The sequence below is a fragment of the Mobula birostris genome, chromosome 29 (genome assembly GCF_030028105.1).
Source record: "Mobula birostris isolate sMobBir1 chromosome 29, sMobBir1.hap1, whole genome shotgun sequence".
Lineage (NCBI taxonomy): Eukaryota > Metazoa > Chordata > Chondrichthyes > Myliobatiformes > Myliobatidae > Mobula > Mobula birostris.
This window is the reverse complement of record NC_092398.1, coordinates 21,759,642-21,784,853: the sequence shown is the minus strand read 5'-3', so window position 1 is coordinate 21,784,853 and position 25,212 is coordinate 21,759,642. Positions and strand designations below refer to the sequence as shown.

At 56.4% G+C, this 25,212-nt stretch overlaps 1 pseudogene; it reads right to left on the bottom strand.

Annotated features, from left to right (window-relative positions):
* The window catches only part of LOC140189922 (protein bicaudal D homolog 2-like), a 49,169-nt pseudogene that overhangs the window by 6,115 nt on the left and 17,842 nt on the right, over positions 1-25,212 (bottom strand).

Genomic DNA, 25,212 nt, shown 5'->3' with positions numbered 1-25,212 from the left:
CAGATGGCAATTGACCATTAGGTGGTCAAAGTCGAGGGAACACGAGTTCGACAAAACCACCACATCGGTGCACCACTGATAGTTCATCACGAAACACACGCCCAGCCTTCTGCCTTTTCGAAATCAGCAGTTCAGTCCATCCTCTGAATTGAGAAGCCTTCAGGCTAGGAATGAGCCATGTCTCGATGACACAGAGAACGTTGCAATCTTTCATTTCTCTCCGATACAGCAATCATGACCTCAGGTTCTCCAGCAAATGCACATTTGCCAACAAGATGCTGGGTAGAGGGGGCCTCATCCCTCTGTGTTCCAGCCTGGCTTGGGATTCCATGCTCCCCCCACCCCGCTTCCCACCTCTCCATCCCACTTCTGGCTACGGCGATGAACCTTTGTGTGCTTAAATCGTCAATTTAAAAGTGCATTGCTTAAAGGGAAATTATGTGCTGCAGATTGCAGTGAGAGTAATTCAAAAGAGGGATCTTTAGAAGTGTATATTAGAGGTATATTTACAAGTATGGGTTCAGGGGTGGAGATATATCTCTCCCAAAAGAGCTGTAAGGTGCTCCTTCCCTTCGCTGGCCTGAAGGTGTCCCTTGAGCAAGGTGTAGCACCTGCTTTGTCCCCACCCCCCGCACCGATCAGGGTCACGTGAAGCCACGGAATCAGGTGGCGGATGGTCATATCAGCAGCCAGTGTAGATCACAAGTCCTGGTGAGGTGACCACTGACGCCAGGCAGACAATCTCTGAAGAGTATTGATAATGGCTGGGGTCACCCGTCTTCTAAAGACACTGCCCAGAAGGTGACAATGACAAACCACTCTGTAGAAAAATTTGCCAAGAATAATCATGGTCATGGAAAGACCATGATCGCCCATGTCATAGGACACGGCAGATAATGACGAGGATGATATATAGAAATATTGTACATAGCCGGCCGAACATCGCCATGATTCACCATCTTCCTCTCACTTCTATTTCTCTCAGTGAAGACCAGTCTCCACCGGTACTATTCCCCAGTGTTACACAGTGACAGACCCGTCCCCACCAGTACCGTACCCCGTGTTACACAGTGACAGACCCGTCCCCACCAGTACCGTACCCCGTGTTACACAGTGACAGACCCGTCCCCACTGGTACCGTACCCTGGTGTTATACAATGAAAGACACGTCCCCACTGTTACACAATGACAGACCCGTCCCCACCGGTACTGTACCCCAGTGTTACACAGTGACAGACCCGTCCCCACCGGTACCATACCCTGGGGTTATACAGTGACAGACACGTCCCCACCGTTACACAGTGACAGACCTGTCCCCAACAGTACCGCACCCCAGTGTTACACAGTGACAGACCCGTCCACACCGGTACCATACCCCGGTGTTATACAGTGACAGACCCGTCCACACCGGTACCGTACTCCGGTGCTACACAGTGACAGACCCGTCCCCACCGGTACCATATCCCAGTGTTACACAGTGACAGACCCGTCCCCACCAGTACTGTACCCCAGTGTTACACAGTGACAGACCGGCCCCCGCTGGTACCGTATCCCGGTGTGATACAGTGACAGACCCACTCCCACCGGTGCTGTACCCTGGTGTTATACAGTGACAGACCCGTCCCCACTGGTACTGTACCCCGGTGTTATACAGTGACAGACCCATCCCCACCGGTAACGTACCCCGGTATTACACAGCGACAGACCTGCCCCACCGGGACCGTACCCCAGTGATACACAGTGACAGACACGTCCCCACCGGCACTGTACCCCGGTGTTATACAGTGACAGACCCGTCCCCACGGGTACCATACCCCGGTGTTACACAGTGACAGACCCGTCCCCACCGGTAACGTGCCCCGGTGTTACACAGTGACAAACCGTCCCCACCAGTTCCGTACCCCGGTGTTATACAGTGACAGACCCGTCCCCACCGGTACCTTAACCCCAGTGTTATATTGACAGACCCATCCCCACCGGTACAGTACCCCGGTGTTACACAGTGACACAGCCGTCCCCACCGGTACCGTACCCCGGTGTTACACAGTGACAGACCGTCTCCACCGGTACCATACCCGGGTGTTATACAGTGAGAGACCCATCCCCACCGGTACCGTATCCCGGTGTTCTCTTGACAGACCCATCCCCACCGGTACCGTACTCCGGTGTTATACATTCACAGAACCATCTCCGCCGGTACCGTACCCTGGTGTTACACTGTCACAGACCGTCCCCACCAATACCGTACCACGGTGTTATATTGACAGACCCGTCCCCACCGGTAGCGTACCCCAGTGTTATACAGTGACAGACCTGTCCCCACTGGTACCGTACCCCGGTGTTATACAGTGACGGACCCGTCCCCACGGGTACCGTACCCCGGTGTTATACAGTGACAGACCCATCCCAACCGGTAACGTGCCCCGGTGTTACACAGTGACACAGCCGTCCCCCCAGTACCGTACCCCGGTGTTACACAGTGACAGACCGTCCCCACCGGTACCGTACCCGGGTGTTATACAGTGAGAGACCCATCCCCACTGGTACCGAATCCCGGTGTTATATTGACAGACCCGTCCCCACCGGTACCGTACCCCGGTGTCATACGGTGACTGACCCGTCCTCACCGGTACTGTACCCTGGTGTTACACAATGACAGACCCGTCCCCACCGGTACTGTACCCCGGTGTTACACAATGACAGACCCGTCCCCACCGGTACTGTACCCCGGTGTTACACAGTGACAAACTGTCCCCACCAGTACCATACCCCGGTGTTATATTGACAAACCCGTCCCCACCGGTACCATACCCCAGTGTTATATTGACAGACCCGTCCCCACCGGTACCGTACCCCGGTGTTACACAGTAACAGACCCATCCCCACCAGTACCTTACCCCAGTGTTATATTGACAGACCCGTCCCCACCGGTACCGTACCCCGGTGTTACACAGTAACAGACCCATCCCCACCAGTACCGTACCCCAGTGTTATATTGACAGACCCGTCCCAACTGGTACCGTACCCCGGTGTTACACAGTGACAGACCCGTCCCCACCGATACCGTACCCCGTGTTACACAGTGACAGACCCGTCCCCACTGGTACCGTACCCTGGTGTTATACAATGAAAGACACGTCCCCACCGTTACACAGTGACAGACCCGTCCCCACCGGTACCATACCCTGGGGTTATACAGTGACAGACACGTCCCCACCGTTACACAGTGACAGACCCGTCCCCAACAGTACTGTACCCCAGTGTTATACAGTGACAGACCCGTCCACACCGGTACCGTACCCCGGTGCTACACAGTGACAGACCCGTCCCCACCGGTACCGTATCCCAGTGTTACACAGTGACAGACCCGTCCCCACCGGTACTGTACCCCAGTGTTACACAGTGATAGACCGGCCCCCGCTGGTACCGTGTCCTGGTGTGATACAGTGACAGACCCACTCCCACCGGTGCTGTACCCTGGTGTTATAAAGTGACCCGTCCCCACCAGTATCATACCCCGGTGTTATACAGTGACAGACCCGTACCCCGGTGTTACACAGCGACAGACCCGTCCCCACCAGTACCGTACCCCGGTGTTATACAGCGGCAGACCCGTCCCCACCCTTACACAGTCACAGACCCGTCCCCACTGGTACCATATCCCAGTATTACACAGTGACAGACCCATCACCACCGGTAACGTACCCCGCTATTACACAGCGACAGACCTGCCCCACCGGGACCGTACCCCAGTGATACACAGTGACAGACACGTCCCCACCGGCACTGTACCCCAGTGTTATACAGTGACAGACCCGTCCCCACGGGTACCGTACCCCGGTGTTATATTGACAGACCCGTCCCCACCGGTAACGTGCCCCGGTGTTACACAATGACAGACCCTTCCCCACCGGTACCTTAACCCCAGTGTTATATTGACAGACCCGTCCCCACCGGTAACGTGCCCTGGTGTTACACAGTGACACAGCCGTCTCCACCGGTACCGTACCCCGGTGTTACACAGTGACAGACCGTCTCCACCGGCACTGTACCCCGGTGTTATACAGTGACAGACCGTCTCCACCGGTACCGTACCCCAGTGTTACACAGTGACAGACCGTCCCCACCGGTACCGTATCCCGGTGTTATATTGACAGACCCATTCCCACCGGTACCGTACTCCGGTGTTACACAGTGACAGATCCATCCCCACTGGTACTGTACCCCGCTGTTACACAGTGACAGACCCGTCCCCACCGGTACCATATCCCAGTGTTACACAGTGACAGACCCATCCCCACCGGTACCATATCCCAGTGTTACACAGTGACAGACCCGTCCCCACCGGTACCATATCCCAGTGTTACACAGTGACAGACCCATCCCCACCGGTACCATATCCCAGTGTTACACAGTGACAGACCCATCCCCACCGGTACTGTAACCCGGTGTTACACAGTGACAAACCGTCCCCACCAGTACCGTACCCCGGTGTTATATTGACAAACCCGTCCCCACCGGTACCGTACCCCAGTGTTATATTGACAGACCCGTCCCCATCGGAACCCTACCCCGGTGTTATACAGGGACAGACCTGTCCCCACCGGTACGGTACCCCGGTGTTATACAGTGACAGAACCGTCCCCACCGGTACCCTGGTGTTATACAATGAAAGACACGTCCCCACCGTTACACAGTGACAGACCCGCCCCCACCAGTACCGTACCCCAGTGTTACACAGTGACAGACCCGTCCCCACCAGTACCATACCCTGGGGTTAGACAGTGACAGACACGTCCCCACCGTTACACAGTGACAGACCCGTCCCCAACAGTACTGTACCCCGGTGCTACACAGTGACAGACCCGTCCCCACCGGTACCGTATCCCAGTGTTACACAGTGACAGACACGTCCCCACCGGCACTGTACCCCAGTATTATATTGACAAACCCGTCCCCACCGGTACCATACCCCAGTATTATATTGAAAGACCCGTCCCCACCGGAACCGAACCCCGGTGTTACACGATGACAAACATGTCCCCACCGGCACTGTACCCCGGTGTTATATTGACAGACCCATTCCCACCGGTACCGTACTCCGGTGTTATACATTCACAGACCCGTCTCCGCCGGTACCGTACCCCGGTGTTACACAGTGACAGACCGTCCCCACCAATACCGTACCACGGTGTTATATTGACAGACCCGTCCCCACTGGTAGCGTACCCCAGTGTTATACAGTGACAGACCTGTCCCCACCGGTACCGTACCCCAGTGTTATACAGTGACGGACCCGTCCCCACCGGTACCGTACCCCGGTGTCATACAGTGACCGACCCGTCCCCACAGGTACCGTACCCCGGTGTTATACAGTGACAGACCCGTCCCCACCGGTAACGTGCCCTGGTGTTACACAGTGACAAACCGTCCCCACCAGTTCTGTACCCCGGTGTTACACAGGGACAGACCCGTCCCCACCGGTACCTTAACCCCAGTGTTATATTGACAGACCCATCCCCACCGGTACGGTACCCCGGTGTTACACAGTGACACAGCCGTCCCCACCGGTACCGTACCCCGGTGTTACACAGTGACAAACCGTCCCCACCGGTACCGTACCCCGTTGTTACACAGTGACAGACCCGTCCCCACCAGTACTGTAACCCGGTGTTATGTTGACTGACCCGTCCTCACCGGTACCGTACACGAGTGTTACACAGTGACAAACCCGTCCCCACCGGTACAGTACCCCGGTGTTATACAGTGACAGACCCGTCCCCACCGGTACTGTACCCCGGTGTTATCCGGTGACAGACCCGTCCCCACTGGTTCCGTGCCCCGGTGTTATACAGTGACAGACCCGTCCCCACTGGTACCGTATCCCGGTGTAACACACTGCCAGACCCGTCCCCACCGGTACCGTATCCCGGTGTAACACAGTGACAGACCCGTCCCCACCGGTACCGTACCCCCGGTGTTACACAGTGACAGACCCATCCCCACCAGTACCGTACCCCGTGTTATACAGTGACAGACCCGTCCCCACCCGTACCGTACCCTGGTGTTACACAGTGACAGATCCGTCCCCACTGGTACAGTACCCCAGTGTTATCCGGTGACAGACCCGTCCCCACTGGTTCCGTGCCCCGGTGTTATACAGTGACAGACCCGTCCCCACTGGTACCGTGCCCCAGTGTTACACGGTGACAGACCCGTCACCACCGGTACCGTATCCCGGTGTAACACACTGCCAGACCCGTCCCCACCGGTACCGTATCCCGGTGTAACACAGTGACAGACCCGTCCCCACCGGTACCGTACCCCGGTGTTACACAGTGACAGACCCATCCCCACCGGTACTGTAACCCGGTGTTATGCAGTGACAGACCCGTCCCCAGCAGTACCGTACCCCGGTGTTATACAGTGACAGACCCGTCCCCACCGGTACCATACCCCGGTGTTATACAGTGACAGACCCGTCCCCACCGGTACTGTAACCCGGTGTTATGTTGACTTACCCGTCCTCACCGGTACCGTACACGAGTGTTACACAGTGATAAACTCGTCCCCACCGGTACAGTACCCCGGTGTTATACAGTGACAGACCCATCCCCACCGGTACTGTACCCCGGTGTTACACAATGACAGACCCGTCCCCACCGGTACTGTACCCCGGTGTTATACAGTGACAGACCCGTCCCCACCGGTACCGTACCCCGGTGTTACACAGTGACAGACCCGTCCCCACCGGTACAGTACCCCAGTGTTACACAGTGACAGACCCGTCCCCACCGGTACCGTACCCTGGTGTTATACAGTGACAGACCCATCCCCACCGGTACTGTAACCCGGTGTTATACAGTGACAGACCGACCCCCACCGGTACTGTAACCCGGTGTTATACAGTGACAGACCAGTCCCCACCGGTACCGTACCCCGGTGTTGCACAGTGACAAACCGTCCCCACCAGTACCGTACCCCGGTGTTATATTGACAGACCCGTCCCCATCGGAACCGTACCCCGGTGTTACACAGTGACAGACCCGTCCCCACCAGTACCTTAACCCCAGTGTTATATTGACAGACCCGTCCCCACCGGTACCGTACCCCGGTGTTACACAGTGACACAGCCGTCCCCACCGGTACCGTACCCGGGTGTTATACAGTGACACAGCCGTCCCCACCGGTACCGTACCCCGGTGTTATACAGTGACAGACCTGTCCCCACCGGTACCGTATCCCGGTGTTATATTGACAGACCCGTCCCCACCGGTACCGTACCCTAGTGTTACACAGTGACAAACCCGTCCCCACCGGTACAGTACCCCGGTGTTATACAGTGACAGACCCGTTCCCACCGGTACCGTACCCCGGTTTACTACAGTGACAGACCCGTCCCCACCGGTACCGTACCCCGGTTTACTACAGTGACAGACCCGTCCCCACCGGTACCGTATCCCGGTGTACACCCTGACAGACCTGTCCCCACCGGTACCATACCCCGGTGTTACACAGTGACAGACCCGTCCCCACCGGTACCGTACCCCGGTTTACTACAGTGACAGACCCGTCCCCACTGGTACCATGTCCCTGTGTTACACAGTGACAGACCCGTCCCCACCGGTACCGTATCCCGGTGTTACACCCTGACAGACCTGTCCCCACCGGTACCATACCCCGGTGTTACACAGTGACAGATGCGTCCCCACCGGTACCGTATCCCAGTGTTACACAGTGACAGACCCGTCCCCACCGGTACAGTACCCCGGTGTTATACAGTGAAAGACCCACCCCCACCGGTACTGTACCCCGGTGTTATGCAGTGACAGACCCGTCCCCAGCAGTACCGTACCCCGGTGTTATATTGACAAACCCGTCCCCACCGGTACCGTACCCCAGTGTTATATTGACAGACCCGTCCCCATCGGAACCCTACCCCGGTGTTATACAGGGACAGACCTGTCCCCACCGGTACGGTACCCCGGTGTTATACAGTGACAGAACCGTCCCCACCAGTACCGTACCCCAGTGTTACACAGTGACAGACCCGTCCCCACCAGTACCATACCCTGGGGTTAGACAGTGACAGACACGTCCCCACCGTTACACAGTGACAGACCCGTCCCCAACAGTACTGTACCCCGGTGCTACACAGTGACAGACCCCTCCCCACCAGTACCGTACCCCGGTGTTATACAGTGACAGACCCGTCCCCACTGGTACTGTAACCTAGTGTTATACAGTGACAGACCCGTCCTCACCCTTACACTCAGACCCGTCCCCACTGGTACCATATCCCAGTATTACACAGTGACAGACCCATCACCACCGGTAACGTACCCCGCTATTACACAGCGACAGACCTGCCCCACCGGGACCGTACCCCAGTGATACACAGTGACAGACACGTCCCCACCGGCACTGTACCCCGGTGTTATACAGTGACAGACCGTCTCCACCGGTACCGTACCCCAGTGTTACACAGTGACAGACCGTCCCCACCGGTACCGTATCCCGGTGTTATATTGACAGACCCATTCCCACCGGTACCGTACTCCGGTGTTATACATTCACAGACCCGTCTCCGCCGGTACCGTACCCTGGTGTTACACAGTGACAGACCATCCCCACCAATACCGTACCACGGTGTTATACAGTGACAGACCCGTCCCCACCGGTACCGTACCCCGGTGTTACACAGTGACAAACCGTCCCCACCAGTACAGTACCCCGGTGTTATATTGACAAACCTGTCCCCACCGGTACCGTACCCCAGTGTTATATTGACAGACCCGTCCCCACCAGTACCGTACCCCAGTGTTACACAGTGACAGACCCATCCCCACCGGTACTGTACCCGGTGTTATGCAGTGACAGACCCGTCCCCACCGGTACCGTATCCCAGTGTTACACAGTGACAGACCCATCCCCACCGGTACTGTACCCGGTGTTATGCAGTGACAGACCCGTCCCCACCGGTACCGTGCCCCGGTGTTATATTGACAAACCCGTCCCCACCGGTACCGTATCCCAGTGTTATATTGACAGACCCGTCCCCATCGGAACCGTACCCCGGTGTTACACAGTGACAGACCCGTCCCCACCGGTACCGAACCCCGGTGTTATATTGACAGACCCATCCCCACGGGTACCGTACACCGGTGTTATACAGTGACAGACCCGTCCCCACTGGTAACGTGCCCCGGTGTTACACAGTGACAAACCGACCCCACCAGTACCGTACCCCGGTGTTATATTGACAAACCTGTCCCCACCGGTACCATACCCCAGTGTTATATTGACAGACCCGTCCCCACCGGTACCGTACCCCGGTGTTACACAGTGACAGACCCGTCCCCACCGGTACCGTACACCGGTGTTATACGGTGACTGACCCGCCCTCACCGGTACCGTACCCCGGTGTTATATTGACAGACCCGTCCCCACCGGTGCTGTACCCCGGTGTTACACAGTGACAGACCCGTCCCCACCGGTACCGTACCCCAGTGTTACACAGTGACAGACACGTCCCCACCGGCACTGTACCCCAGTATTATATTGACAAACCCGTCCCCACCGGTACCATACCCCAGTATTATATTGAAAGACCCGTCCCCATCGGTATCGTACCCCGGTGTTACACAGTGACAGACACGTCCCCACCGGCACTGTACCCCGGTGTTATACGGTGACAGACCCGTCCCCACGGGTACCGTACCCCGCTGTTATACAGTGACAGAACCGTCCCCACCGGTAACGTGTCCCGGTGTTACACAGTGACAAACCGTCCCAACCAGTTCCGTACCCCGGTGTTATACAGTGACAGACCCGTCCCCACCAGTACCTTAACCCCAGTGTTATATTGACAGACCCATCCCCACCGGTACGGTACCCCAGTGTTACACAGTGACACAGCCGTCCCCACCGGTACCGTACCTGGGTGTTATACAGTGACAGACCCGTCCCCACCATTACCGTACCCTGGTGTTACACAGTGACAAATTCTGCCCACCGGTACCGTACCCCGGTGTCATACGGTGACTGACCCGTCCCCACCGGTACCGTACCCCGGTGTCATACGGTGACTGACCCGTCCCCACCGGTATCGTACCCCGGTGTTATATTGACAGACCCGTCCCCACCGGTACCGTACCCCAGTGTTACACAGTGACAGATCCATTCTCACTGGGACCGTAGCCCGGTGTTACACAGTAACAGACCCATCCCCACCGGTACCGTACCCCAGTGTTACACAGTGACAGACCCGTCCCCACCGGTAGCGTACCCCAGTGTTATACAGTGACAGACCTGTCCCCACCGGTACCGTACCCCGGTGTTATACAGTGACGGACCCGTCCCCACGGGTACCGTACCCCGATGTTATACAGTGACAGACCCGTCCCCACCGGTACCGTACCCCGGTGTTACACAGTGACAAACCGTCCCAACCAGTTCCGTACCCCAGTGTTATACAGTGACAGACCCGTCTCCACCGGTACCTTAACCCCAGTGTTATATTGACAGACCCATCCCCACTGGTACGGTACCCCGGTGTTACACAGTGACAGATGCGTCCCCACCGTTACCGTACCCAAGTGTTACACAGTGACAGACCCGTCCCCACCGGTACAGTACCCCGGTGTTATACAGTGAAAGACCCACCCCCACCAGTACTGTACCCAGTGTTATACAGTGACAGACCAGTCCCCACCGGTACCGTACCCCGGTGTTACACAGTGACAAACCGTCCCCACCAGTACCGTACCCCGCTGTTATATTGACAAACCTGTCCCCACCGGTACCATACCCCAGTGTTATATTGACAGACCCGTCCCCACCGGTACCGTACCCCTGTGTTGCACAGTGACAGACCCGTCCCCACCGGTACCGTACCCCTGTGTAATATTGACAGACCCGTCCCCACCGGTACAGTACCCCGGTGTTATACAGTGAAAGACCCACCCCCACCAGTACTGTACCCCGGTGTTATACAGTGACAGACCCGTCCCCACCGGTACCGTACCCCGCTGTTACACAGTGACAGACCCGTCCCCACCGGTACTGTAACCCGGTGTTACACAGTGACAGACCCATCCCCACCGGTACTGTACCCCGGTGTTATGCAGTGACAGACCCGTCCCCACCGGTACCGTACCCCGGTGTTACACAGTGACAAACCGTCCCCACCAGTACCGTACCCCGGTGTTATATTGACAAACCCGTCCCCATCGCAACCGTACCCCGGTGTTACACAGTGACAGAACCGTCCCCACCGGTAACGTGTCCCGGTGTTACACAGTGACAAACCGTCCCAACCAGTTCCGTACCCCGGTGTTATACAGTGACAGACCCGTCCCCACCAGTACCTTAACCCCAGTGTTATCTTGACAGACCCGTCCCCACCATTACCGTACCCTGGTGTTACACAGTGACAAATTGTGCCTACCGGTACCGTACCCCGGTGTCATACGGTGACTGACCCGTCCTCACCGGTACCGTATCCCGGTGTTATATTGACAGACCCGTCCCCACCGGTACCGTACCCCAGTGTTACACAGTGACAGACCCGTCCCCACCGGTACCGTACCCCTGTGTAATATTGACAGACCCGTCCCCACCGGTACAGTACCCCGGTGTTATACAGTGAAAGACCCACCCCCACCGGTACTGTACCCCGGTGTTATACAGTGACAGACCCGTCCCCACCGGTACCGTACCCCGCTGTTACACAGTGACAGACCCGTCCCCACCGGTACTGTATCCCAGTGTTACACAGTGACAGACCCGTCCCCACCGGTACTGTAACCCGGTGTTACACAGTGACAGACCCATCCCCACCGGTACTGTACCCCGGTGTTATGCAGTGACAGACCCGTCCCCACCGGTACCGTACCCCGGTGTTACACAGTGACAAACCGTCCCCACCAGTACCGTACCCCGGTGTTATATTGACAAACCCGTCCCCATCGCAACCGTACCCCGGTGTTACACAGTGACAGAACCGTCCCCACCGGTAACGTGTCCCGGTTTTACACAGTGACAAACCGTCCCAACCAGTTCCGTACCCCGGTGTTATACAGTGACAGACCCGTCCCCACCAGTACCTTAACCCCAGTGTTATCTTGACAGACCCGTCCCCACCATTACCGTACCCTGGTGTTACACAGTGACAAATTGTGCCTACCGGTACCGTACCCCGGTGTCATACGGTGACTGACCCGTCCTCACCGGTACCGTATCCCGGTGTTATATTGACAGACCCGTCCCCACCGGTACCGTACCCTAGTGTTACACAGTGACAGACCCGTCCCCACCGGTACAGTACCCCGGTGTTATACAGTGACAGACCCGTCCCCACTGGTACTGTACCCCGATGTTACACAGTGACAGATGCGTCCCCACCGGTACAGTACCCCGGTGTTATACAGTGAAAGACCCACCCCCACCGGTACTGTAACCCGGTGTTATACAGTGACAGACCCGTCCCCACCGGTACCGTACCCCGCTGTTACACAGTGACAGACCCGTCCCCACCGGTACTGTATCCCAGTGTTACACAGTGACAGACCCGTCCCCACCGGTACTGTAACCCGGTGTTATGCAGTGACAGACCCGTCCCCACCGGTACCGTACCCCAGTGTTATACAGTGACAGACCCATCCCCACCGGTACTGTACCCCGGTGTTACACAATGACAGACCCGTCCCCACCGGTACTGTACCCCGGTGTTATATTGACAGACCTGTCCCCACCGGTACCGTACCCCGGTGTAATACAGTGACAGACCTGTCCCCACCGGTACCGTACCCCAGTGTTATATTGACAGACCCGTCCCCACCAGTACCGTACCCCATTGTTACACAGTGACAGACCCATCCCCACCGGTACTGTAACCCGGTGTTATACAGTGACAGACCGACCCCCACTGGTACTGTACCCCGGTGTTATGCAGTGACAGACCCGTCCCCACCGGTACCGTACCCCGGTGTTATATTGACAGACCCGTCCCCACCGGTACCGTACCCCGGTGTTACACAGTGACAGACCCATCCCCACCAGTACCGTACCCCGTGTTATACAGTGACAGATGCGTCCCCACCAGTACCGTACCCCAGTGTTACACAGTGACAGACCCGTCCCCACCGGTACAGTGCCCCGGTGTTATACAGTGAAAGACCCACCCCCACCGGTACTGTACCCCGGTGTTATACAGTGACAGACCCGTCCCCACCGGTACCGTACCCCGCTGTTACACAGTGACAGACCCGTCCCCACCGGTACTGTATCCCAGTGTTACACAGTGACAGACCCGTCCCCACCGGTACCGTACCCCGGTGTTACACAGTGACAAACCGTCCCCACCAGTACCGTACCCCGGTGTTATATTGACAAACCCGTCCCCACCGGTACCGTACCCCAGTGTTATATTGACAGACCCGTCCCCATCGGAACCGTACCCCGGTGTTATACAGGGACAGACCTGTCCCCACCGGTACGGTACCCCGGTGTTATACAGTGACAGACCCGTCCCCACGGGTACCGTACCCCGGTGTTATACAGTGACAGAACCGTCCCCACCGGTAACGTGTCCCGGTGTTACACAGTGACAAACCGTCCCAACCAGTTCCGTACCCCGGTGTTATACAGTGACAGACCCCTCCCCACCGGTACCATACCCCGGTGTTACACAGTGACAGACCCGTCCCCACCGGTACCGTACTCTGGTGTTATACATTCACAGACCCGTCCCCGCCGGTACCGTACCCCGGTGTTATACAGTGACAGACCCATCCCCACCAATACCGTACCCTGCTGTTATACAGTGACAAACCGACCCCACCAGTACCGTACCCCGGTGTTATACAGTGACAGACCCATCTCCACCGGTACAGTACCCCGGTGTTACACAGTGACAGACCCGTCCCCACCGGTACCGTACCCCGGTGTTATACGGTGACTGACCCGCTCTCACCGGTACCGTACCCCGGTGTTATATTGACAGACCTGTCCCCACCGGTGCTGTACCCCAGTGTTACACGGTGACAAACCCGTCCCCACCGGTTCTGTAGCCCGGTGTTATACAGTGACAGACCTGTCCCCACCGGTACGGTACCCCGGTGTTGTACAGTGACAGACCCGTCCCCACCAATACCGTACCCTGCTGTTATACAGTGACAGACCCGTCCCCACCGGTACCGTATCCTGGTGTTACACAATGACAGATTCGTCCCCACCGGTACCATACCCCGGTGTTACACAGTGACAGATCCGTCCCCACCGGTACCGTACCCCAGTGTTACACAGTGAAAGACCCACCCCCACCGGTACTGTAACCCGGTGTTATATTGACAGACCCGTCCCCACCGGTACCGTACCCCGGTGTTATACAGTGACAGACCAGTCCCCACCGGTACCGTACCCCGGTGTTACACAGTGACAGACCCATCCCCACCGGTACCGTACCCCAGTGTTATACAGTGACAGACCCATCCCCACCGGTACTGTACCCGTGTTATACAGTGAGAGACCCATCCCCACCGGTACTGTACCTGTGTTATACAGTGACAGACCCGTCCCCACCGGTACCGTATCCCGGTGTTACACACTAACAGACCCGTCCCCACCGGTACCGTACCCCGGTGTTACACAGTGACAGATCCGTCCCCAGCGGTACCGTACCCCGGTGTTATATTGACAGACCCATCCCCACCGGTACCGTACTCTGGTGTTATACATTCACAGACCCGTCCCCGCCGGTACCGTACCCCGGTGTTATACAGTGACAGACCCGTCCCCACCAATACCGTACCCTGCTGTTATACAGTGACAGACCCGTCCCCACCGGTACCGTACCCCGGTGTTATACAGTGACAGACCCGTCCCCACCAATACCGTACCCTGCTGTTATACAGTGACAGACCCGTCCCCACCGGTACCATACCCCGGTGTTATACAGTGACAGACCCGTCCCCACCAGTACCGTACCCCGGTGTTAAACAGTGACAGACCCGTCCCCACCGGTACCCTACCCCGGTGTTATACAGCGACAGACCCGTCCCCACCGGTACCGTACCCCGGTTTAATACAGTGACAGAACCGTCCCCAATGGTACCGTGCCCCTGTGTTACACAGTGACAGACCCGTCCCCACCGGTACCGTACCCCAGTGTAATATTGACAGACCCGTCCTCACCGGTACCGTATCCCGGTGTTACACACTGACAGACCCGTCCCCACCAGTACCGTACCCCGGAGTTACACAGTGACAGACCGTCCCCACCAATACCGTACCACGGTGTTATATTTACAGACTCGTCCCCACTGGTACTGTACCCCAGTGTTACACAGTGACAGACTCGTCCCCACCGGTACCGTACCCCGGTTTAATACAGTGACAGACCCGTCCCCACTGGTACCGTGCCCCTGTGTTACACAGTGACAGACCCGTCCCCACCGGTACCGTATCCCGGTGTTACACCCTGACAGACCTGTCCCCACCGGTACCGTACCCCGGTGTTACACAGTGACAGATCGATTCGCACCGGGACCGTACCCCGGTGTTATACAGTGACAGTCCCGTCCCCACCGGTACCGTACCCTGGTGTTATACAGTGACAGTCCCGTCCCCACCGGTACCGTACCCCGGTGTTATACAGTGACAGTCCCGTTCCCACTGGTACCGTACCCCGCTGTTACACAGTGGCAGACCCGTCCCAACCGGTACCGTACCCCAGTGTTACACACTGACAGACCCGTCCCCACTGGTACCGTACCCCGGTGTTATATTGTCAGACCCGTCCCCACCATTACCGCACCCCGGTGTCATACGGTGACTGACCCGCCCCCACCGGTACCGTACCCCGGTGTTACACTGTCAGACCCGTCCCCACCGGTACCGTAGCCCGGTGTTATACATTCACAGACCCGTTCCCACTGGTACCGTACCCCGGTGTCATACGGTGACTGACCCGCCCCCACCGGTACCGTACTCCGGTGTTACACTGTCAGACCCGTCCCCACCGGTACCGTAGCCCGGTGTTATACAGCGACAGACCCGTCCCCACCGGTACCGTACCCCGGTGTTACACTGTCAGACCCGTCCCCACCGGTACCGTAGCCCGGTGTTATACATTCACAGACCCGTTCCCACCGGTACCGTACCCCGGTGTCATACGGTGACTGACCCGCCCCCACCGGTACCGTACCCCGGTGTTACACAGTGACAGACCGTCCCCACCGGTACCGTACCCCAGTGTTATACAGTGACAGACCCGTCCCCACCGGTACCGTATCCCGGTGTTATATTGACAGACCCGTCCCCACCGGTGTTACACAGTGACAGACCCGTCCCCACCGGTACCGTATCCCGGTGTTATATTGACAGACCCGTCCCCACCGGTGTTACACAGTGACAGACCCGTCCCCACCGGAACCGTACCCCGGTGTTACACAGTGACAGGCCCGTCCCCACCAGTACCGTACCCCGGTGTTATACAGTGACAGTCCCGTCCCCACCGGAACCGTACCCCGGTGTTATACAGTGACAGGCCCGTCCCCACCAGTACCGTACCCCAGTGTTGTAAAAACACAGTGGGTTCAGTGGACAGATACCTGTGGGCTGGCGCGTGTTCCCCTGGCGCGGTTCTTTGCGTGCACCTTGGCTCGGTTCGTCCTGGCGCAGTGGCGGGGTACGTCAGTGAGGGCGTCCTGTACCTCCAGTCTCTGGGTGAGCGCCAGCTTCTGCTGTATGGCCATGCGCAGCAGGGAATTCAGCGTCTTCTTCTCGTCCTCGGCTGCCGCCAGCTGCCGCTGCATCTCCTCCAGCTGGGTGACGTACTGATCACATCTGCAGTGCGGTCAGGGAACAGGGAGTCAGCTGGCGCCCAAAGTTAATTCCACAGACTACACACACACACACAATGTGCTGGAGGAGCCCAGCGGGTCAGGCAGCATCTACTGCTGACATCCCGGGCAGAGACCCTTCGTCGGGACTGGACGGGGGTGCAGGAACTGGAGGGGATGACACAGACAGGGAGGGAGGACCTGCTCAACTGACAGAGGTGAAAAGGAGCTACTGGCACAGTGAAGGAAGCCCTGAATGCCGCTCGAGATTTGGGATATTACCAAAGGCACTCACAACTTTCTACAGATGTGTCGTGGAGAGCATTCTGACTGGCTGCACTACTGTCTGATATGGGAGTCGGGCACCACACAGGATCAAAATCAGCTACAGAGAGTTGTAAACATAGCTTCACCATGGGCACTAGTCTCCGTAGCAACCAGGACATCTTCACGGAGTGATGCCTCAAATAGGCAGCATCCATCATTAAGGACCCCCACCACCCAGGACAGGCCCCCTTCACACAGTTACCATCAGGGAGGAGGTACAGGAGCCTGAAGGCACACACTCAGTGATTCAGGAACAGCTTCTTCCCCACCGCCATCCGATTTCTAAATGGACACTGAACATACGAACACTACCACACTACTTTTTTATTTCTATTTTTTCATGACTGGAAAGGGTCTTGACTGTGTGGAAAACATCATGTGTGGTGTCAGTATCCAAGAAGGGCCGACCGAAAGTCTTGAGTGACTCCCGTCCAGTGGCCCTGACCTCACACATCATGAAGACCCTAGAGAGGCTGGTCCTGGCTCACCTCTGACCCCTGCTCAGATCGCCACTCAATCCCCTGCAGTTTGCCAACCAGGAGCACATTGGAGTTGTCGATGCTGTTATCTACCTGCTGAACAGAGCCTACTCCCGTTTGGATAAGATGGGCAGCACTGTGAGGATCATGTTTTATTGTCCCTTCAATACCATACAGCCCTCATTGCTGGGGGAAAAGCTCCGTTTAATGCAGTTTGGCACTGCCATTGTATGCTGGATAATGGACTACCCGACTGGCAGACCTCAGTCTGTGTGGCTTCAGAGCTGTGTGTCAGACTTGGCTATAAGCAGCACTGGGGCACCCTTTCCTCTTTACCCTGATACCTCGGACTTCAGATACAACATTGAGTCATGTCATCTACAGAAATTCTGAAGACTCAGCAATAGTTGGGTGTATAAAGGGTGGATGGGTGGATGGGAGGATGGGAGGATGGGAGGTTGGGAGGATGAATACAGGACCCTGGTAGTGGACTTTGTTAAATGGTGCAAGCTGAATCATCTGCAGCTCAACATTAGTAAGACAAAGGAGATGGTGATGGACTTTAGGAAGTGTAAGCCTGCACTGCTCCCTGTTACAATTGATGGTGAGGACGTGGATGTGGTGGGGATCTACAAGTACTTGGGGGTGCACCTGGATGACAGACTTGAGTGGAGTATCAACAAGAGGCTGTGTACAAGAAGGGCCAGAGTCACCTCTACTTCCTGAGGAGACCGAGGTCCTTTGGAGTCTGCAGGCCCCTCTTTCACACGTTCTGTCAGTCTGTTGTCACTAGTACAATCTTCCATGCGGTGGTGTGCTGGGGCAATGGCACCAACACAGGTGATGCCAACAGGCTCAATAAACTGATTGGAAAGGCTGGCTCTGTTGTCGAACAGGACAGGAGGCTGTGGTAGAACAAAGGGCCTTACGGAAAATCCTGGCCATTCTGGACAATGTTTCTCACGCTCTGCATTGCCTGAACAGAGGAGCACTTTCAGTATTAGACTAAGACAACTGCACTGCTCCAAAGAGCGCTGTACAAGGTGATTCTTACCCTCTGTCTTTGGGCTGTATAGCCGGGGCAGTGATGACCCCACTCCTGTTAGACTGTTTGAGGTCTGAAAAGAGGATGCTGTCTAAGTTGCATGCCATCTTGGTCAATGTCTCCCATCCACTACATAATGTACTGGTTGGGCACAGGAGTACATTCAGCCAGAGACTCATTCCACCGAGATGCAGCACAGAGCGTCATAGGAAGTCATTCCTGCCTGTGGCCATCAAACTTTACACTCCTCCTTTGGAGGGTCAGACACCCTGAGCCAATAGGCTGGTCCTGGACTTATTTCCTGGCATAATTTACATATTACTATTTAATCATCTGTGGTTTTATTACTATTTAATTATTTATGGTGCAACTGTAACAAAAACCAATATCCCCCGTGATCAATAAAGTATGACTATGACTATGTAAGTTATTTTTTAAAATTCTTTCTTGCTTCTCTTCTAATATTTGTATTTCTGTGCAACTGTGACACTGTAATTTCCTTTGGGATCAATAAAGTATCTACCAGTGGCCACCCATTTTAATTCCACTTCCCATTCCCATATGTCCATCCATGGCCTCCTCCACTGCCGGGATAAGGCCACACCAAGACTGGAGGAATATATTCCAAATGATATCACAAACCCGAGCTGCAGAGCCCTTGAAATAGCTCAGGGTGTTCCGAAGTTCAGAGATGAACTCCGACATTGTCTGTGAGGTGTGTGACAAGAATACACATAGATTAAGATGTTAGCTGTCCAGTGGGATCAGCAGTTGGTCTGCCACCTGTCTTCAGGAGAGAGAGAGATAAGGAAAACAATGGAGCAGTATTTGGAGATGTGTAATGAAGGGACGGGAGAGAGGGTAACAGAAGGAGGGGGCTGTCAAGAGCGGCTCCCCCTTTGAACCCTGAACTGTTTGAAGTGACGGACAGGCGATACCCCAGCAGGGGGATAAAAAGGGACAGGTTCGCTAAGGCAGGACACACACGACACCCAAGGTAACGAGACACTGGAAGCGGTGCGTCTCTCACAAGTCAGTGGGAAGTACCAGGCCATAAATGCACAGGGTGGGAAAGGTACGATCGGCGGGAACCTGGTGTGTGTCCACCCTTGCCTGGGTGCTAGGTTCAGCACAGGGAAACGATCGTATCTGGAAACGGAGGGGTCACGGTCGGTGACCTCAGATGACATCACAAAGGACTCGTCCGAAAGCTGACTGCGAAGGTCTGTGTCTGGAAGCCCTGAATATTCACTTGTTTTTGCTCTCTCTCTCTCCTCCCCCCCACCCCACTGTCCATCGCCACGGCAGCGATTACTGCGAACTGAACTGAACTAACTTGAACTGAACTTTGCGTCACTTTGAAACTGGTCATTTACCCTAGAACAACGATAGAGCTTGATTGATCCTGTTATCTTAATTCTGTGCACATGTGTGTTTATCATTGCTGAACTGTTGCGTTTATTATCCTTTTGATTAGAGTACTGTGTTGCTTGTTTCTTTAATAAAACTTTCTCAGTTCTAGTAATCCAGACTCCAACTGCGTGATCCATTCCTACTGGTTTGGCAACCCAGTTACGGGGTACGTAACAGGTGTCTCTGAATGGCCTCCCAGTGGAAGTTACAGATTTCCTCTGGGTGCTCCGGTTTCCTCCCACAGTCCAAAGATACACCAGTTAGTAGGTTCAATGGTCTTTGTAAACTGTCCTGTGATTAGGCTCGGGTTAAATTGGGAGCTGCGGGGGTGGAGGGCTGGAGGGGCCAACTCCACACTAAATAAATGAGTCTGTAGGTCGTGGAATCACTTCAGAATTGAGGTGAGTGTGTTGCAAGGACGTGGCTGGGGACAAACCCAAGTGCAGGACACAGGCGCTGAGGCAGAGTCATGAGGCGTTAGCACCGCCGCGAGTGGGGAACCGGTATCCAGGAGAGTCTTTACACAGAGACAAGGGCCACGTAGAGCAGGGGTCCTCAACCTTTTTTGCACACGGACCGGTTTAATATCGACAATATTCTTGCGGACCGGCCGGCCAGGGAGGGGAGGGGGTGTTCAAGTGGGGTTAGACTCACCTCAACATGTCTTTTACAGTTAGGGTTGCCAACTGTCTCACTCTCAAATAAGGGACAAAAGTAGCAGTCAAATCCCGGGACACTTTACCCCAGGAAAGACTACCATGACCATGAAGCCTTGCGCGGGCACCTGTGTGCGCATGTGATGTGCGCGTGCGCGTACATGTCGATTTTTTCCTCCACCAATCAGTTTTGCCTTCATCTTCCCGACTACACTGTACATACATTATTTCTACTTTATATAGGCTGTGTAGTTATCATATCATTCCCGCTTTTACTATATGTTAGTATTATTTATTTTCAGTTTTATGTGTTATTTGGTATGATTTGTTAGGTTAATTCTTTGGGTCTGGGAATGCTCAAAAATTTTTCCCATATAAATTAATGGTAATTGCTTCTGCGCTTTACGCCATTTCAGATTACGAACGGTTTCATAGGAACGCTCTACCTTAGCGGGGGAAATGCGGGACAAACCAATTTAGCCCGATATACGGGATGTCCCGGCAAATAAGGGACAGTTGGCAACCCTATGTTCAAGTTGAACAGTGCGTGACAGGGAATGAGGAAAGATGCAGCTGACTCATATCGTTTCCTCACGGCCTGGTAGCACATGCTTTGCAGCCCGGTGGTTGGGGACCGCTGACGTAGAGTATCCAGGAAACAATGCAGAACTTAGAACTGACAGTTCTGAGGAATCAGGTTTACTCACACGCTAGGGTCAACCAACGAACTGGCAGCTCCTTGTTGTGATCACAGGGTCTTACCCTGCATTTCCTGGTGGAAAGCAGGTGTGTGTAGTTAGGGGAACCTGGAATGATTGGAATTTCAACGAGGGAATTGAGGCCGAATTCCTGAGTTAACTAGCAAGGTGTGGGATTGCCAGAAGGGACCATGACAGAGTGAGGTTATCAACGCTGGTTCAGGAACATGATGGTTGAGGGGTAATAGCTGTTCCTGCCCCTAAGGTGCCTGTGCCCCCTTCCCGATGGCAGTAAGGAGAAAAGAGCTTGGCTTGGGTGGTCCGGGGTTCTTGATGAGGGACGCTGCTTTGCGGCAGTTCTCCTTGTAGACGTGCTAAACAGTGGGGAGAGCTTTGCCTGTGATGGAAGACACAGTTTTCACTGTACCTCAGCAATCATAAACCGTCCAAATCCTATTCCCGTACCTGCTAGCGAACATGGCGCGGAGGGAGGAGAAGGTGGCGGCATCCTCCTTCAGAGCCTTCAGCTCACTCCGCAGCTTCACCATCGTGTCCGACACCAGGCACTTCTCGTTGTCGTACTTGTTCTTCAGGTTTGACAGGGCCACCTCTGCCGTCTGCGGAGACAGTGTCAGGTACTCCAGTACTCCAGGCAGTCGTGGGCGGGAGGGGGGGGAGAGACCAGACAGTGGGACAGACCACCGAGGGTTCAAGCGTACAGGGCCCAGCGATCCTGTGGGGGGGGGGTGAAGGGAAAGCAGGAGGAGGGGGGAGGGAGAGGGGAGGAGGGGAGAAGGGGAGGGGGGAGGGGGGAAGGGGGAGGGGAGGGGGGAAGGGGAAGAGGGGGAAGGGAGAGGGGGAAGGGAGAGGGGGAGGGGGGGAGGGGAGAGGGGGAGGGGGAGGGGGGAGGGGGGAAGGGAGAGAGGGGGAAGGGAGAGGGGGAAGGGAGAGGGGGAAGGGAGAGGGGGAAGGGAGAGGGGAAGGGGGAGGGGGGAAGGGGGGAGGGGGAAGGGGAGGGGGAGAGGGGGAAGGGGAGGGGGAGAGGGGGAAGGGGAGGGGGAGGGGGAAGGGGAGGGGGAGAAGGGGAGGGGGAGAAGGGGAGGGGGAGAAGGGGAGGGGGAGAAGGGGAGGGGGAGAAGGGGAGAGGGGGAAGGGGAGAGGGGAAGGGGAGAGGGGGAAGGGGAGAGGGGGAAGGGGAGAGGGGGAGGGGGAGAGAGGGAGGGGGAGAGGGAGGGGGAGAGGGAGGGGGAGAGGGAGGGGGAGAGGGAGGGGGAGAGGGAGGGGAGAATGGAGGGGGGTGGGAGGGTGGTAGGGAGCGAGGGGAAGATGGGGAAGGAGGGAGAGGGGGAGGGGAGAAGGGGGAGGCAAGAGGGGGTGAGGGAGAGAGGGAGGGGGGAGAGAGCGAGGGGGAGAGAGGGAGAGAGGGAGAGAGGGAGGGGGAGGGAAGAGGGAGGGGGAGGATGGAGGGGGATGGGGAGGGAGGGGTGGGGGAGGGTGGTAGGGAGTGAAAGAGGGTGGGAGCGAGGGGGGAGTGATGGGGAACGAGGGAGAGGGGAGGAAGGAGAGAGAGGGAGGAGAGGGGGAGGGGGAGAGGGTGTGGGGAAGAGAGGAGGGGAAGAAAGGAATGTGGCGGTACAGAGAACAAAGACCCCCTGCCCCTCCCTACCTGTTTGTTGGCCTTGAGCACGGTGCGGAGGGTGGCGATCTGTTCCCGCTTGTGCTGAGGAGCGAGCGCAGCTTCAGCACCTCGGAGAGCAGTCCCTCCTTCTCCCACTCCGCTCCTCCGCCTCCGCCTCCTGCGGCGGCCGCCCTCCTCCCCGCTCCCGCCCCTCCAGGGCTTCCTGCAGGTGTCCAAGCTGTCGGCGGAGCACGCCGCACAGCCCCAAGGCATCCAGCGGTTCTGGACTGAGGCGGTGGGGGAGAGCTCCCCTCCGCCGCTTCCGGTTCCCCCCTCCTCCTGTCGACCCGGACGGACTGAGCCGCCCCCTCCGGCCAGCTCGCACGTAGTCCAGCGTGACCCGGCTGGGCGTCCGCCTCTCGCCCAGGCACACATGGTGGTAGAGGGCGGCCATCTCCTCGCTCAGGCCGCTCAGCTCATCCTGGAGGCGGCAGAGGGAGCGGCCGGCCTCGGCCGCGGGCCCGCAGCTCGGCCCTCAGCCCAGCGATCAGCTCACGGTCCTGGCGGCTGCGGCGGGAGTGCAGGCGGCAGCTGGCAGCCAACTCCTCCGCCTCGGACTGCCACACCTCCAGCTGGCGCCGCAGTTCCGCCTCGCGTTCGGGGCCCGACGCCCGCAGCTCCTGCAGCTCGGAGTGCAGGCGGGCGCACTCGGCCAGCTGCGCCCGAGACCTGGCGTCCAGCACGGCCCCCGAATCGGAGTCCTCCTTGCCGTCCTCACCATCCACCGCTGCCTGCCCACTCGACTCCAGGCGCTGCCGAAGTTCCTGCACGCTGCCCAGGAGCGTGGCTTTCTCTAATTCCATCTGAGGGGTGTGGGGGAGAGCAAACAAGGAGGGAAGTTAATGAGAGCTTTGCTCCAATCCCCCTCCCCTTTTCACTGCCCCATTCCCTCTTCCCTTCCTCCTCTTCCACAACTCTCTCCCTCCCTGACTTCCCGTCTCTGCCACTCCTCCTCCCTTACACCTTCTTCCCACTTCTGCTTCCCCTTTTCCTGCATCCTCCCTCTCCCCCCAATCTCATTTACTCCAACCATATGCCGTTTTATTCCACCCCCTTCATTTCCCACCAACTGCCCCCCAATGCAACCCCTGACCCACACACTTTGGCGGGGGGGGCAGGGAATGATTAACTCACCAACTCCGCACGTTTATTGGGACGTGGCCGAGAACTGGAGCAGGGAGAAGGTGTAGACTCCACACACACACACACACACACACACACAGTCGCAGACGCCTGCACGGTCTCTCTCACACACATACGCACACACCCACACAAACATGTACACAGTCATACACACAGACACGCTCACATGTACAGTCTCATACACACACACAGAATCACACAAACATGTACACAGTCACAAATGAAGACATAGTCATACACACCACACACTCACATATACACACAGTCACACAAACATGTACACAGTCACAGATAAAGACAGACACAGTTATACACACACAAGCACACAGATGCACACGCACTCTCAGACTCAACCACAGATATTAGACAGTCAAGCAGACACAGGCAGCTATGGAGACACGCTCATGCAGATACAATCACACACACATATTCACACAGATAGTGACACATACATGCAGTTTCACAAAATCACACACACACAGATAAAAGGTCTCTCTCTCTCTCTCACACCACACACACACACACACACACACACACACACACACAATCACTTGCACAGACCATGAAACATACACACTCACACAGGTAGAGTGACACATACAGAGAGTTACACAAAGTCACACACACTGTCACACATACACACAGTCACACACACACACAGTCACACGCACAGATCATGGCACACGCTTTCACAAAGTTAGTGACACTTACACACTGGTACACAAAGTCACACACATACAGAAACCAGGTTTCTTTGTCCCACACACTCAGACAGAAAGACACACAGTCACACAGATACAACCTCACACACACACAATCACACTTGTAGTTACACAAAGTCTTACACACACACACACACAGAGAAACAAGGTCTTTCTCAGAGTCACATGCACAGTGACACATACATACAGTTACACAAATTCACACAG